The sequence below is a fragment of the Zalophus californianus genome, chromosome X (assembly GCF_009762305.2).
Source record: "Zalophus californianus isolate mZalCal1 chromosome X, mZalCal1.pri.v2, whole genome shotgun sequence".
In the NCBI taxonomy this organism is placed as follows: Eukaryota; Metazoa; Chordata; class Mammalia; order Carnivora; family Otariidae; genus Zalophus; species Zalophus californianus.
Window position 1 is genome coordinate 125,503,102 of NC_045612.1, and position 17,647 is coordinate 125,520,748.

At 39.7% G+C, this 17,647-nt stretch overlaps 1 long non-coding RNA gene across 1 annotated transcript in view; it reads right to left on the reverse strand.

The window, feature by feature from the left end:
* Positions 1 to 540: 540 nt before the first annotated feature.
* The window catches only part of LOC113930259, a 39,316-nt gene continuing 22,209 nt past the window's right edge, over positions 541 to 17,647 (reverse strand). Inside the window, exons 2-6 of the long non-coding RNA XR_003522498.1 lie at positions 16,815 to 16,957; positions 10,971 to 11,112; positions 7,468 to 7,557; positions 5,007 to 5,134; positions 541 to 1,044 (exon numbers count right to left, since the gene is read on the reverse strand). This is a non-coding gene — a long non-coding RNA (uncharacterized LOC113930259). The remainder of the gene's footprint in view (positions 1,045 to 5,006; positions 5,135 to 7,467; positions 7,558 to 10,970; positions 11,113 to 16,814; positions 16,958 to 17,647) is intronic.

Below are 17,647 nucleotides of genomic sequence, written 5' to 3' on the forward strand. Positions count from 1 at the left end.
CAATACTCTGTATGTTGCTAAACTGGACGTCTCTACCCATTAAACACTACCCTCCCGTCTGCCCCTCCTCCCAGCCCCTGGCAACCACTGCGAATATGTCTCTATGAATTTGATGATGTTAAGTACTTCCCATAAGTGGAATCATACAAATGTGTCTTTTTGTGACTGTCTTATTACACTCCAGCATAATGTCCTCAAGGTTAGCAAAGGGAGTTTTTAAAAGCTCGTTTCACAAGGCACAAAATTGTAGAATACAATAACCCCAATTTAGGATTTTTTAGAACATGCACAGGTAGAATTAGTGCTTCTGGGATCCAGTGATTGGTTCCTCCGAGTGTGAACAACATAATTAAAATGCATGTTTCCCTTCTTCCGACAGTGTCCACTTCCTGCAAAGACATGGGGGCAGATTCAGACTTTAGTCTGGGGATTTAATTAGAAACTTTGTACTGAGAGGGAATATCTCCCAATTAAAAAACCAGGACACAGGGTAATAACGAATAAAAATGATTTAAAAGTACATTGGAAACATACCCTGATCTATCTGTGCAAAGTGATAAAGATGATTTGGGTGTTTATGCGCAGCTGTGTCCAATAACAGCCAAATGTGCTCAGTGCTGAGAAACAACGTAACGTGCTTTTGATATTGTCGTTTTCTTAAATGGTCATCTTGTTTTGTGGTTATGTAAAGCCTTATTTGTGGAATGGCTACTGTTTTGCGGCGTTGGGAAGCACTCTTCTTCCCCATGTGTTTTTACATCTTCTTGCTTCATGGCTTCTTACCTGATTATTGATTTTAAAGAGCAGTAGTGCATCCCACACTTGGGGTATCAGGAAGAATAATGTGTTTGTTTGGCCTTAATGCAGTAGGGCAAACCTGCAGGTAAGCGTAAAGGGTACTAGTTTGTAACCGTGACTCCTGAATTTTACTTCGAGCTTCTTCATCAATTCTCCAACCTCAGACGAGATGTGCGGCTTTCATGCACAATGTGAAATCAAGCACCTGGGTAGACCGTGAGTCTTCAAAGGAGATGGTAGCTGAAACTGCAATCCATTAAAAAAAAAATCGAGACAAAAAAGCCCAGAAAGTGAGCAATCCATAAAACAGCCAGATAGTACATCTGCTTCTCATCCCTGCCCCTCCTCGCTCCTGGGAGTGCTCAGTCCACCCTTGGGTCTCCAAGCACAGTTTGAAGACTACTGGTAGTCTCTAAGGGCCACCGCGCTCGGTTGTAAAACACACACACAAAATAATACACAATTATATTAAAACAATGTAAATTAATTTGAATACGAATGATTAATATTTCTTTTTTAAGATTTTATTTATTTGAGAGAGAAAGTGAGCATGAGCACGGGGGGAGGAGCAGAGGGAGAGGGAGAAGCAGGCTTCCTGCTGAGCAGGGAGCCCGATGCGGGGCTTCATCCCAGGACCCTGGGATCACGACCTGAGCCGAAGGCAGACGCTTAACCAACTGAGCCACTTAGGCATCCCCAGATGATTAATATTTCTAAAAATAAAAGATACCATCAACAAAGAAGAAAGTCAGGAATGTGAAAGACTATTTGGATCACATTTTATCCCAACTGTTTATAAGTGATATCAAGAATAAAATAATTCGGGGCGCCTGAGTGGCTCAGTTGTTTAAGCGTCTGCCTTTGGCTCAGGTCATGATCCCAGGGTCTTGGGTTCAGGCCCTGCATCGGGCTCCCTGCTCACGGGGAAGCCTGCTTCTCCCTTTCCTTCTGTGCTCTTTTGCTCTCTCTGTCAAATGAATAAATAAAACCTTTAAAAAATTATTTTAAAAAGAATATAATAATGCAATATATTATAATGCATTCATATACATAAGAATATATGTATATCATTATATCATCTACAAAGAGAAAAGCCAGGAATGCACAAAGATTATTTAAAACATGTTTTACTCCAAACATATCAAGAATGTAAGAATGTATTATAATACCTTTATATACATAAGAATGTAAATGAATATCCGTGTATGTAAGAATATATAAATGTACACACAAATAATCACAGAGTTTGAAAAATCAGTAAGAAAAGTGGGGGAAAGGGCACCTGGCTGGCTCAGTTGGTGGAGTGTGTGACTCTTGATCTCAGGGTTATGTGTTCAAGGCCCATGTTGGGGATTACTTAAAATCTTAAAAGAAAGAAAAGTGGGGGAAAACTCCATCAAAGTAGGCGAGAAACCAAATAGCACTTGGAAGAAAAAACCTGAATGGCCAATAACACATGAACAGCCATCTTTTATTCACGGGCAGAGAAATTCAAGTTAAAACATGAATAAAACTCCCTTAAGTTGAGCAAAAAATTATGTCACTGTGGAAAACATGAAGCAAACTAAGGAAAACATGAAGCAAAAAAAAAAAAAAAAGGATCCTCTTAACTGTTAGAGGGAGCATGGATTGACACACCTCTTTGGGAAGCCTTCTGGAAGCCTCCATAGACCTGAAGATGCATTCAGCCTTCCAGCTAGCTGTCTACTCTCGAGAATCTTGTGTGCACAGAATCATGGACAAGAATGTTCCCTGTACTGCTTGTAATAATGAAAAATTAGAAATCAGCCACATTGGAATAATCCATTTTAAGTAGAATGAATGAACTGTGATTGCAGGTATCAATCCAATCCATGTCAAACTTAATTATGAATGAAAGATGACCTTCAGCATACCATTTACATACGTTTTAAAATGGATGGTAGGTAGGTAGGTAGATAGATGGTAGATAGATAGATAGATAGATAGATAGATCTAGATGATGAATGAATGGATGGATGGATAGATAGATGGATACATAGATATATTGGATGATGGATGATGGATGGATGGAGATGATAGATAGATACATAGATTGGGTGGATGGATGGATGGGTGGATGGATGGATGGATGGATGGGTGGATGGATGGATGGATGGATGGATGGATGGATGGATGGATGGATGGATGGATGGGTGGGTGGATGGATGGATGGATGGAAGGATGGATGGATGGATGGATGGATGGGTGGATGGATGGATGGATGGATGGATGGATGGATGGATGGATGGGTGGATGGTTGGATGGATGGATGGATGGGTGGATGGATAAACAGACAGACAGATGCATATGTATTAGAATGATAAGAAAACCCAGGGATCCAAGAGAATGTTAAACCAAACTTAATTAAGGTCGGCTGGGAAGAGAGCGAGGGAAATGAAATCGAGGGCATGTACATGGGGGATTTTAAAAAATATTTCTCAAGGATGCCTGGGTGGCTCAGTCTTAAGGTTAAGCAGCTGCCTTCAGCTCAGGTCATGATTCCAGGGTCCTGGGATCAAGTCCCACATCGGGCTCCCTGCTTGGCAGGGAGCCTGTTTCTCCCTCTGCCTCTGCAGTTCCCTCTTCTTGTGCATGCTCTGTCTCTCCCCCTGACAAATAAATAAAATTTAAAAATCTTTAAAAAATATTTCTCTAACATGTTTTAAAACCCATCATAGAGAAAGCATAAAGGAAATATGGCAAAGCTCTTGACACTGCTCTGTCCTCCACAATATCAAACCTGCTAACATTATCTCTTCAAAAATATATTTCTAGGATATGAGGAAGATTACATTATTTTCCTAGTGAGAAATGGTGGCTCATAAGTCTCAAGTGCCATAAGTAATTTCAAGTGGAATATGCAATTAATAATTGATATGTTTATTTTCCTCGTTCATTCATTTCATGTTTTTCCCCCTGTTTAAATGTGATTGTTTTTATATATCAGCAAACAGTATCAAGCAACAAATAGTTGAGATCTTCCCATTTGAAAATATGAATTTTTTTAAGGAATAAGTTAGCTCGCACATGTTTTATCGCTAGCCTCCGTTAGTTGCAAGAGTGTAAGTACTAATGTCCCCCGAATGTAGCAAACCCATACCCCTGTGCATGGTGTCCTCCTGTCGTTGCTGTCTTTTTATTTCCCGTAATCAGACTTTCTGGTCTGGACTTTGTATTCCTTTCAGCGAGGGCGGCAATCTCGACTGTGGTGCCCCTAAAATCCTCAACATTTCAGACAGCAGAAAGTAGTATACAATTTGATGTTGAGGGAAGCAAGTCTGGGAAGAGAATACCATACTTCCAGTGAGGAGGAGCAGAGGAATAGTGCCAACCCTTATGGACCCTGCTCGGGTCATCCTTGCTTGAAAGGGAAGAATATTAGAGACTTGTTGCCAATGTTTTTAACTACGTGCATCCTTTATACGTATGTATATGACACACTCGCATGAACAAATATGTCTCTATATATGCCCTACGTATATGTCTCTCTCTCCCTCTGTCTCTCTGCATACACACAATTATTTATCATGATACGTAATTAAACCTTATATTATTATGCTATATATTAACATATTGGCTATTAATATATTAACACTAATACATTCATATCTGTAGGAATGCAAATGAATGTTATGCTAATTAACATATTAGTATATGCATCATATAATAAGTTACATGGTATATCACACAATATATAATTTATAATATATAATAATACATCAACCTTTATTATATTCAGATAATATATTACTTGATATAATAATATAGTTCATATATTTATATGTATCATATTTATATTAATATAGTATTTATGTATTAAGAAATACTATGTGCACAATAATTTAGTGTTTTATGTCACATAGGGTTCTAAATATGCTACATTTGTTGCTTTCCCAATTTAGTCTTCACAACAGCCATGAGCCATTATTATACCCATTTTATACAGAGTACCGATACCCCAAGAGGCAAGTTACGTGAGGTTCCATGACAGGAAGCGCTAAGGGCAAGCAGTGATTTGATTCCAGCCTGTGTGGCCTAGAGAGATCCCTTCCCAACTGTTGGCAGTTGCCATTGGTTTCCACTTTTGCCCAAGTGCATGATGGCACCTCAGAAGATATGAATGAGCCATATATCCAGAAATCTGCCATATTGAATTTAGCATTAATAACTTCAAGGTTAATCCTCACCATATGCATTCTTCATCCGTTGTCACTATTAGAAGTACTGGACCACATCTCGATGTAACAAGTGCATGTCCACCTCCAAAACCAAAAGTGGGGAGATGAAGCATCCTTGGTAAATCACGTTTGTCTCGCTGGGGATACAGATGTTGCAAAGGAAAAGTTGTAGATGCATCTAGGTTAATCACCAAAGAGAATCACGGATAGCCTGGATCTATTTAAGTAGCTCGTGTATGGAACATTCTCTATGTATTGACTATTTTAAGCCCCATTATTACCATTATCATCTACAGCTACATTTATCGTCATCGGCAAGTAATGGAAAATGTTTTGCGAACTCCCAAAGCACTGTGGGCTCATTTCAGAACATCCTGTGCTCTTAATGCATTTCTTAATGATGGTTCCAAGTTGTGATGGGGAGCAGGGGCTTTGGAAGTCAAAAAGCCAGTATCTCATTGCACCCTCTTATTCAGGTGGAGACAGCCCTGCCCATCTTACAACAGACACCAATAATACACCGAGCTCAAATTACCAAGACTTCACTTACCGAAACCAAATGAAATATCAATAATCCTTTTTGAGGTAATTATTGCACATATAAAATCACCTCTGATTTTTGTACAAACAAGCACAAAATGGGAAGATGAGAAGATGCTGATGCATTCAGACGTTGAGATTCTGACCAAGGAGCTTCACCATAAAATAATTAGTTGCAGCTTTAAAGGAGATCTTATGTTATGCTTATCTTTAATTGGAGTTGGTCATCCAGATGAATTGGAATGGCTATCTGTGTGTGAAGAATTGGTAGAAATACAAGAGCCTTGGGTTGGGTTCTTAAGAAACAGAAGCTGAGACAAGAATGTGGGTGCAGTTGATTCGTGGAAGGAAAAACCAGCAAAGAAGGTTGGTGGTGGCGGGGGGGGTGGGGAATGCCAGGAGGCAGAAAGGCATGACAAAGGGACAGCCTCTGCACAATACAGCCTTGGTCTGACATCATGGCAGGGCTCGATGTCATGGTCCCCATGGTGGAGAGGTAGGGTGTCACTTTCCGGGTAGGGCAACTCATTGTCAACCAAGGGCAATGCTCTAGGGGGAGACCAGCTGTGAGCCATTGGCTGAAAGACAAGTGCACTGGCCCCTTGAGGGGGCGCTTGGGCAAGGTACCAAAACAGCATCTATCACACCTACCAACTCCTAGACCTGGAAGTCTCTTTAAGCATTCATTTACAATAATACGTCTCTTCCTGCTGTGACTCCTAACACCTACCACTCAGAAATTCCAACACCTTGAATTCAGATTAAATCATGATTCTTATGCTGGCCAAAATTGTACATAATTTAAGGCCATGGTTCCTAAATCTTTATGTCTACCCCCACTGTAAGGTACAGATTTGTAAATAGCAGGTTGTTGTTTTGTTGTTTTATAAGATTTATTGGCATGATTTCAAAATCTGTGGTTCGTTTTGTACACATGTTTTCCTGGCTTATAAATCCATGCTTAGAATAACGATTTCTCAATAAGAAGCTGAACAGGATTTTTAGCAGGTTTTATAAATCAAGCGCAAAATATATAGTTGAAACTTCTAAAAGCAAGGATTTATGTATCCTCACAATAAATCATGAGTCTAAATATCCAGAGAGTCCCACTGATTTTGTGTTAATCTGGTCAGTTGCTGGGTACATACTTCATGCCTTTTAATCCAATTCATATTCATAATTAGAACACATTATTTCCTTAAATATCTGTCGATTTATGGTTATCTTAAATGCATGCATTTGGAGGAGGTTGGAAGCTTGCTTGCATATTAACAGTTACCGAGGATAAGAAATGCTATCACCATGAGAATGAATGAAAAATGTACAACAATAATATTGAGTCCCATACGTAAAGGATAAAGCAGAATTTGAAATCTCTCCACTTCCGTTCTCAAAAATACACCATACAGTAATTATTCTTATGTGACATTAATTCAACTTTATAACTGTAGAATGTTTTATGATTGACTTAACACTTTTATGTCTACGTCTTTATTTTATTCTGACACTAGGAAATAGGCAGGGTCCGTAGAATTGTCTATTGACTCCAGTTGAGAAACCGAGCCTCAGACTCCATGCATTTCTGAATGTCAAGGAGGCACTCTGGACATCACGGCTGCTCGCTCTGGGTCCTGCCCTCCAGCTGTCCTCAGACTCACCCCCGTGCGCTTTAGCACGGACCCAAATGCTAATCCCAAGAGGGAAGCCTCTTTATGGAGACTCTCCTCCCTTTCCTCAAAGTCTCTATACACCAAGAATCATGCAAAAGTTTGGAAAGTTCATTGTTTTATACCTTTCTCCATCACCATGGGAGGGGACAACGTGTCGGCAACTCACCGTCGACATAAACCACGTCTATAATTGTTATTACAACTTACCTCTCAGCGTTTTATGTGTTGCCAAATGCCAGAGGACACTGACCAGGACTCACCTGTTAGGGCTGATGCGTGGACTAACAGTTATGCCCACAGAGAAATCCCATCAGCCTTGCAACTGGGGAGCTGGTCCACTAGCAGTCTTACTGTCATAAAAAAAGAAATATGGATTTAATTTTCAATAAAGAATTAAATGCTTTGTTAATATTATTAAACATGAAGGTAATGTCTTAAAATTTTAATCGATGATTAATGTCATGTTGGGAAGGCTGTATGCAAGGGGCCTGTCACAGAAAATGTGTTCAGTATTCTATATAAATGACTAAGTGACTGTTTAAAAAGATGAAATAAAGGGAGGAATTGGAATTTGGGTGTGACTAGGTCAGGAGGTTGTTGAACAAGGTGACTTTATAATTTCATCATTCATGCAGGACTAGGGAGAAATAGGGACAGAGAAATTTTACAGGTTTATGAATTTTATAATTATAAAAATATTAATTAAAAAGAAAAGTTTGATCAAATTGTTGGAGCTGTATATTAGTCCTATTTAAAAGTATATGTTAAAAAAAAAAGACGATAGTAGGAAGGGAAAAATGAAGGGGGTGGAATCGGAGGGGGAGACGAACCATGAGAGACGATGGACTCTGAGAAACAAACTGAGGGTTCTAGAGGGGAGGGGGTGGGGGGATGGGTTAACCCGGTGATGGGTATGAAGGAGGGTATGTACTGCGTGGAGCCCTGGGTGTTATACGCAAACAATGAATCATGGAACGCTACGTCAAAAACTAATGATGACTAACATAACATCATAAAATAAAATTTAAAAAAATATATAGGTTTTATTTATTTATTTATCTGAGAGAGAGAGCACAGGCAGGGGGAGAAGCAGGCTCCCCGCTGAGCAAGGAGCCAGATGAGGGACTCGATCCCAGGACCCTGGGATCATGACCTGAGCTGAAGGCAGACAATTAACCAACTGAGCCACCCAGGCATCCCTAAAAGTATTTCTTTATATATATCTCTCTCTATATAGAGAGAGATATATATTCACCTTCCTGAAAAAATATGATTGCTTACATTTTTTCCCTCATTCTCTGGATCTCCCGAGCTTAACTAATGCCTATTTGCCCTCCGCCCACCCCCAAAATTACTCTTTAAAGTCTTGCAATATTGGATGTGGATACTGCTCTTTGGTTCATGAGCCTTAGAGCAGATAGCTCCACTGTCTTTCCATATCAGGAAAGAGCAAACTGCAATGACTTACCAGGGAAAAAAAAAAAAAATTCCACACTGTCTCCTACCCAAGTTATCAATAAACCCTGTTTGAAGAATTCACTCAATGAAGATTGATGGAAGGAGAAATAACCCACCTCCAGTCTAGCTTTGTGAAACATCAGGAGTTTGTGTTCTCTGATTGTTTGCACAACACTGTTTTGGACATGGCCAAATGGCATTCAAATTTGGCTTGGGTGCTCTACCATCTGCTTGGGTTGAGGACACCACACAAAAATGTCCTTATAGCCCGCCATCTCAGTGGTTGTAGGGATGCTGTGGTCAATGCTGACCCCTTTGTCTTTTAACCTCACCATATTAAAGCCCATCTAAAACAATTACAGCTTTCATGTTGCAGAACACCGTTTGTTTCTCCTAATGACTCCATTGACTCTGTTGTTTTTAATGGAATGGCAAATGCTGAGTTCACTCCAATTAACTTAATGGACTAGATTATGGTTTATTTCTATAATTCTAATTTTTATTTACGTGTATTTTTTACATTTTTATCATATGTATTATAACAGGTGTAGGAAATATCCCTTTTTTCACGTTACCCATCCCCAACCCACTCCCCTCTAGCAACCATCAGTTTGTTCTCTATATTTATGGGTCTGTTTCTGTTTGTGCTTGTTTGTTCATTTGTTTTGTTTTTTACATTCCACATATAAGTGAAATCATACAGTATTTGTCTTTCCCTGTCTGGTTTATTTCACTTAGCATGATACCCCCTAGGTCCATCCATGTTGTTGCAAATGGTAAGACCTCCTTTCTTTGGTAAGACTGCATAATATTCCATCACATACACACCACTTCTGTATCCATTCACCTGTTGATGGACACTTGGGCTGCTTCCATGTGTTGGCTACTGTAAATAATGCTGCAGTAAACACAGGGCTACATATATCTTTTCAAATTGGTGTTTTCATTTTCTGTGGGTACATACCCAGAAGTAGAACTACTGGGTCACATGACAATTTTATTTTTAATTTTTCAAGGAAACTCCATGCTGTTTTCCACAATCGATGCACCAGTTCGCATGCCCACCAACAGTGCACAGGGGTTCCTTTTTCTTCACATCATCACCAACACTTGTTATTTTTTGTGTTTTTGATACTAGTCATTCAGACTGGTGTACAGTGATACCTCATTGTGAATTTAATTTGCATTTTCCTCATGATTAGTGATACTGAACATCTTTTCATGTGTTTATTGGCCATCTGGATGTCTTCTTTGGAAATGTCCATTGAGGTCCTCTACCCACTTTTTATTTGGATTATTTAGGTTTTTATGGTGTTGAGTTTTGTAAGTTCTTGTGTATTTTGGATATTAACCCCTTACTGCATATATCACTTCCAAATATCTTCTCCCGTGCAGTAGGTTATCTTTTTGTTTTGTTGATGTTCTCCTTCACTGTGAAAAAGCCTTGTGTTTGGTGTAGTCCCAATTGTTTATTTTTGCTTTTGTTTCCCTTGCCTCAGAAGACATATCTAGAAAAGCGTTTCTATGGCTGATGTCAAAGAGATTACTACCTATGTTTTCTTCTAGGAATTTTATGGTTTCATGTCTCACATTTAGGTCTTTCATCCATTTTGAATTTATTTTTGTGTGGTATAAGAAAGTGGTCCAGTTTCATTCTGGTGCGTGTCCAGTTTTCCCAACACCACTTGTTGATGAGACTGTCTTCTCCCCATTGTATATTCTTGCCACCTTAGTTATAGATTACTGGGTCACAGAATGTGTGTTTATTTCTGGGCTCTCAATTCCAGTGATCTATGTGTCTCCTTTTGTGCCAGGATCATATTGTTTTGATGATTACAGCTTTGTACTATATCTTGAAATCTGGGATTGTGATACCTCCCGTTTTGTTCTTCTTTCTCAAGATAGCTTTGGCTATTTGTGGTCTTTTGTGAATCCATACCAATTTTAGGGTTATTTGTTCTAATTCTGTGAAAAATGCTATTAGTATTTTAATAGGGATTGCACTCAATCTGTAGATTGCTTTGGGTATGTCTCCTCTGTAGTATTTTTCCTTGATTCTTGATGTACGTGGCTCTGAAGTTGGAAGGTCCTGACTTTCCTGAGGATGTTAAAATGCCCTGTGGTGCAAAGCACAGGGCCATGTCTGGAAATTGATTTCCTTTCCTTCCAACATCAGAACAAAGCCATGCCAATACCCATGTGAGGACCAGTGTGAGCCCCAAACCTCCCTGTTGGCTTGGGATCATTTTAAAGTAATTGGTGCCTGAGACAGAAGCCTGCAGAACGAGCCTCCCTCCCCCCTTACCTCCAGGAGCAGGAGCTAAGGAGATTTCCATTTCCATCCTGAAGAAAGACACACACTTGCCTTTGCCATGAGTGAAGGGAACTAGCAAAGAAACTACAAATATGTCCATGAGACAAGACATTAGCATTGAAATCAGCTGATTCTGGAGAGCAAGAAAATAGAGTATGATTAGTGCCTGCCAAGTAACCATGCCCTGAGATCCTTACCAACTCCCCTTTCCCTATAGACCCTAGTGTAAAACAAAAACAAAAACATCAACCCCCAGGTAGGGAAGAAGGTGAGGCAGAAAAACAGAAGTACCATCACTCCATATACTCTAATTGGCCGGTCTACAACAGACTCCAGCTGAGGAAAAAGAAACGTTTTAAAGTCAAGGTTTTTTTTTTTTTTTTTTAATTTTGTCTGTAATTGGATAATTTAAACAACTGAATTAACAGTATATTGTATGACCAAAACCAGTTGAAGGGGAGAGACTCCTCTCATTGAAGGTGTTCATAGAGGCAGAAAGAGCAACATTAGGATGGATTCTGATTCCATGTTAGGAGTCCAAGTGGTAAGGATCCCAACCATGTGCTCAATGAATATTTATCAAGTTCTGACTAGAGCTACAGACAATGCCAAGTACCAGGGAATCTGAGAGAAATGGGACATGGTGCATCTGCTGGATGAGCTCATGGTCTTGGAGAGAAGTACAAACAGAGAGACCTGGGTCCACGGAGAATGCCTCACCCTCTCTGCTGCATGTTCAGCAATAGATCTACCATGAACCCAGTGGTCACCCATTCTCAACAGAGACAATATCCTAATTAATTGAAGGAGTGATGCCATGTTCTCCACTCTCAGGAAATAAGATAATTAAATGAACACTAGTTGACATTTACTTTAAAGAGGCCATTCTTAAAGCATTTCTTATGCGGCTCCTCTATTAAGTACAATCAACATTATGCTTTGGGATTAGTGGGTCATCTTTTAAAATCTTTGCTACAGTTAAAACTGGGAAGACAAAGTGAATGCCCATAAAATAATGAACAATAAAAATCTCAGTGTATTTACCTGTTACTCTGAAGCAATTACAGTAAATGCTGCAGGATTTTACTAGGGTCAGAGGTAACCTGATTAATAAAAAGCCTCATAAACAAGGTGGGATTTGCAGAATGATTAGGATTTATCCCAAAAGAAGGGGGAAGAGAAGTTGTTCCATAGGAGAAAAGGATAAAATGAGCAAAGGCACTGAGGGTTAGGAGAGAGTGTTTTGAGAGGCTTTGCTTAAATCACACTGATGAAAGTAGACTTTGCTCATTGGAGAATGGTCAACATGATTTTGCATAACTAAAAAAGAAAAAAACTTTAGAGTCCTAGAAATCCAGAGGTGAATGGTCAACATGAGTTTGGATAGGTAAAGAGGGAAAAACTAGAAGAGTCCTAGAAATCCTAGAAATCCAAAAATTTGCATCTACGAACAATGGAAGAGCATAGTAAGGTTTGGAGCAGGGAGTTGGGATATAAATAAACCTTAAATGAGATTAAGCTCATAGAAGTCATTACCAGTAGACAGAAATAGGAGAGTCTCCAGCTAATGAAGTTCACTGGGAGGGTGCTGGCATCCCCCAGTCAAGAAGGTGAGTGGGAGAAGTAAAGTCAGGGTGAATGGAAACAAAGGTGTGTCAGATTTTCTCGCTTGCACAAGTATGGCCGACTAGCTGTGCCAAACCAACATTCCCCCCAGAAAATACATAGCAACTCCGGATAAAGTGTAACAAACATTGTTATAATATACAGAGTTCATTATAAGGAAGTGGAAATAATTAATTTCTAGGGGTAGGAATGTAACAGCACAAGAAATAAGAGTGTCCAGAGGGATCAAAACTTCCCTATAAGGGGAGTAGCCATTTCCAGGACAGAGAGGACACAAGACCTTGGTCTGATACCTAGGATGGAGTTGAAATTGAGACCTCTTTTCTGCAACCAAGAACTCAAAAGGCTCTTCTGCTGGTCAAAATTTGCACTAGAAAAAATATCCACCTGTTAATACAAGGAAATAATAAAGATATGTACTCTTTCGATCTGAAATCGATTGGAAAAATGTCTCCTTTGACAATTTACATAGAACTGCTGTAGTAAAGGTGTGGGAATTCGACCATATATTTGGTGCATGATTTAAGAAGACCCAACACAATAAATGATTACCTTAAAATGCACTAGTGTTTGTACCACACCAGCGCCTTGAAGGTGGTTCTTCCATGGAGCAATGCACCCTCAAAATGAGCAGAATTCTCACAGAGAAAGCATATGTTAGGTAAATACACAAACCCCAGTGACAAAACACGCAAGGCAACAAAACATAAACCACTGAGAACAAGAGTTAGTTATGGGAGCAAACAGCAGGTTAGATCTTTAAGAAATAAATCTTTACAGCATATCCATCATCCTCTCCCCAATAAACTGTATCAACTTCCTTCATCTTATTCCCAATAAACTATTTCTACAACTTCCTTCATCCTTTAACACAAGAAATACACCGACTTTCATCATCCCATTGCCCATAAACTATATCAAACGTCTTCCATTATCGGGGTGCCTGGGTGGCTAAGTAGGATAAGTGTATGCCTTCAGCTCAGGTCATGATCTCAGGGTCCTGGGATCGAGCTCTGTGTCAGGCTCCTTGCTCAGCAGGGAGTCTGTTTCTCCCTTTGCCCCTCCCCACCATGCGTGCTTTCTTTCTCTCTCAAATAAATTAAATCTTTAAAAAAAAATCTTCCATTATCTTATTCCAAGAAACTATTTATGCCAAATTCCATCATCCTATCCCCAGTAAACTGTTTCTTCTGGAGAGGACTCCATGACCGGGGCATCTCCTACAATCTCACTGCATTTTCACCTCCCCACCTTGGTCTAGTGATTCTTAACTTGGAACACCAAGTTTGGCTACATCCAGAGATGACCTGTTTATCAAGCAACCCTCAAGAAGCCAGGCAAAGCCACAGCCCTGGATGATTCAATGATTATGACAGAGGGGCATCCAGAGCCTTGGACAGTGATTTATACCCTGGTTGAGAACCAGGACAGTTCACACCAACTCCACAGGATAGCTGATGCTCCATCGTTGACAATTGTGTAAAGACTTCTTTAAATGAAGCAATTGCCCTGTGTGGTGTCCTGTCCACAGGTAGGAATAGAAATCAAATGTCACTATTTTTTTTTTTTCTATTTCCAATGTGGATTCATCATCTTGGACTTTAAGATCCTTTTATACCCACTTATACTCTCCATCTGTTATAGCCCCTTCCAGAAATGAGTCCTGCATCCTTCTTACCTGGCATGTGAAGAATGCTTTTATGTACCATGAAATGATCATGTTCTGACTTCCAGGAATGCATTCTGGTTCTGCTACTCTGGAATTATGTGAGCAAGAAAATATAGGTGTCTACATATACCATGATTTTATAAACATCAGTCATGACCACTTGCTTCCTTATATTTTCCAGAACAATCAATATTTAACCTATAGCTCCCTAATAACCTTTACTTTTTCAATTTTCTACTGGATCAGTAGAGGAAAATCAGTCTTCAGTTACCTTATTACTCTTCCCGGGCAGAAGTTCATACAAAGGCACTTGGACATTCCTGAGGTCATTGATCACACATCCTGAAAGCTGCAGATATTAATTTTGGTTTGTAATTCTTCAATATGCAAAGAGCCTTAATATTGTTTTGATTGTTTGCCATGCATTTTGGTTTTGAGGCTACCAGCTGATGTTAAACATTGCGCTTTATGGGCTTATGGAGTTTCTGGAAATTTATCACTTACAAAACTTGCTGAAGGTAGTAAGAGGCAATGTGGCCCAGTTTTGTTTTGTTGGTTAAGGGTAACGGAACCTGTTTTAGGTGAAAGAAATACAGAGTAAATTCCCAAGAGAGGAAATGCCATAGAAGTTGGAGTGGGAGGCAGACGATTTTTAGCAGAGAAGAACTGGAATGGTAAAAGAGTTTGAGAGCTGTCAAATAGAATTCTGCTAAATACATGAAGATTCTTTGTTATATGAAAAAAAATACAGTGTAAAATAATGTGTATAGAAAGGTAACTTTTGTGTTGGAAAGGGGTTTAAAAAGATTACCTATTCATTTTTTATTTGCATGAAAGAAACACTGGAAGGATACCTAAAAATCTAATAAATAATTTGCAAAAAGATGAAATGTGAGCAGGAAGTGTCACAAAGCATACTTTTTATATTATGGTAAGTTTTGAATTATCAGAAAGTCTTACTCATTTTAACATTAAATGAAATTTAAGTGGTTTGTAAAGGTGATAAAGATGTAGATTAAATTATTAATCCATGATTTTCTAGTGTAAATCCACTCTTCAGGACATAATTCTGACCAAGATTGAATTAGTTGAGACAGTAACATTTTGAAGGTGAGTTACAACTCACTCTTTGAAGAGGAGGCACTTTGGATGTGCCCACTGGTTTTAGGCAAATGATTTATTGCTATATATGTTTTCATGGCTTGAGACTCTCCACAGAAAAATTACTCAAGCAGAACAGATTTCCTCAAAAATGAGATCAAAATGAGCCTGAGGATCAGGGAGGTTTTTGACTCTAGAATGTTCAAGGAATATGTCCAGATTATCTGACAAGCCCTCAGGGGGGAAATACAGAAGTGAGGCAGGGACTGTAATTGGAGTGTAAAGAAAGCTCAGGTTCAGAATAAGCAGACACCTTAAAAAATGCCAAGTATACCAGAAAATGTTTCTAACTATCAGTTGCTATCAGAGTAACATGGCCTATTGCTTGCTATAGAAGACATGTTTTTCATCACTGTTGAAGAGAAAGCTCAACTGGTCTTCTACTTCTCTTCAGTGAGACTGATGGTTAGACTAGACAGGCTACAGCAGACATGGTTACATAGGAATGGGAGACTGGGAAGTCTAGAACGTTGTCTGCCCAGGGTTCATTGTACTTTCTTTGATCCCTGAGTGGTCCTCATACTTTGTTCTGAGCGGCAGTATATCCCATCAGGAGAGGACTCCGTGGCCCATCCTGCCTTGAAGCTGCGTGATGTCATGTAACATGGTCTAGGCAATGGAATTTAAGTGGAAGTCATTGCTTTGGCTTCCACAAGGATGATCTGACATAAACTAGAATTGCCTGGCTCATCTCTTTTATTCTCTCCTCTTCTTGCCTTGAAGGGATGGGACACATGATGGCTGGAGCTACAGCTGTCATCTTGTCACCATCGAGGAAAGAGAGAGCAAGAGAATGGACTAATTGTAGCCTTGACGTTCCTGAACCACTGAGCCAAAGTAAGCACCTCTCCCTTTATAAATGAGAACAGAAACACTTCATTTATTAATCACATTAACAAGAGCTAACATTTCTTCAGCATCTACCCTGTGTTAGGTTCTTCTCTAGAACCTTCCCCTGTCCAAACCTATGTAATCCTTACACCATGTCTATGAAATTAATACTACAGTTATGCCCATTTGACAGAGGAGGAAATGCAGTGCTAACTCACGTTAACACAGGTCCTAAGAGGCAAGTGGGGATTCCAGATGGGGATTCACACACTTCTTCACCAGGCCCCGCTGCATTCCCAAAGCCCCACTGAGCCACTGCTCTGAAAGTCATAGTTGGCTACAATTTGAATAGACCTGATCCCCAGGGGATCACATGCTAGGAAAGGAGTCCCTGAAGCTGTTCTCCTAAATCCTGTGTTCATCACTTTCTGGTTTCCTCTTTGCATCTACCCTTACAGCATAAGTTTATCTTTCTAATATGTACACACCCCTAGAGTGACGGAGACGGAAAAGGAGGAAGGTGTGCGTTACAAAATGAGTTGGCTTACCTGGGAAATGAATTTTTTTTTCCCTGTAAAAAACACAGAAGTACGACACAGAAGGGTCACGTATATACTGACACTAGCCTCTCATCCTCATGGCATCTGCTTCTTCCACTTATGTGGGGTTCTAGTGACCCCCGCCCCCATTCCTGTTGTGAGCAAAGAGAATCACTGAATTAAATGTCTGTTTCCCCATCTGCACGCTTGATTGGACCAATGACTACTTGGAGAAAAAGACTTTCTTCTGTCTCTCAGGAACGCTAGATTTGATGTTATCTCAAGTCACTGGTTCACATGGCAACTCCATCCGCCCCCCCCAACTCCAAACTCTATCAACCCCCATTTCTATTCCATAGCTGGCCATTTGTAAGGCCTTACAAATTATTTAAATCATCTTAAAATATAATGAGCTTTAATTCACTTAAGCTGAGAGAATATTTTATGTGCCCTGTACACAGATTATTTTGTTGAGGTGGTGGATGGGCAGGGAGACAGGTATCATGGAAGAATAAGTTCTCCAATGTCTGTCTCAGAGAGTTGTGTCAGCAAAGAATTATTCCTAGGCACACTGAAAAGTTACAAGGCTCTTTCACATAAGCTACTTCTTGCAAGATGAGAGCAGTTGCAGCTGAAAGTAAATGTTGATCATTTCTCCAATGTCTGTCTCTGCCATATTTATTTTCCTAAAAACCCTGAATAGTCTCTTGAGGGCATTAACAGATACAACCATGGGGAGTTGCCTCTGAATTTGGTCTTCCTGCGGCAAAGCAGGCATTTGTACAAAACAGCATCTAAGAAATAGGTTAGGGATTCATCCATTCGATCATATTTTATAGTCG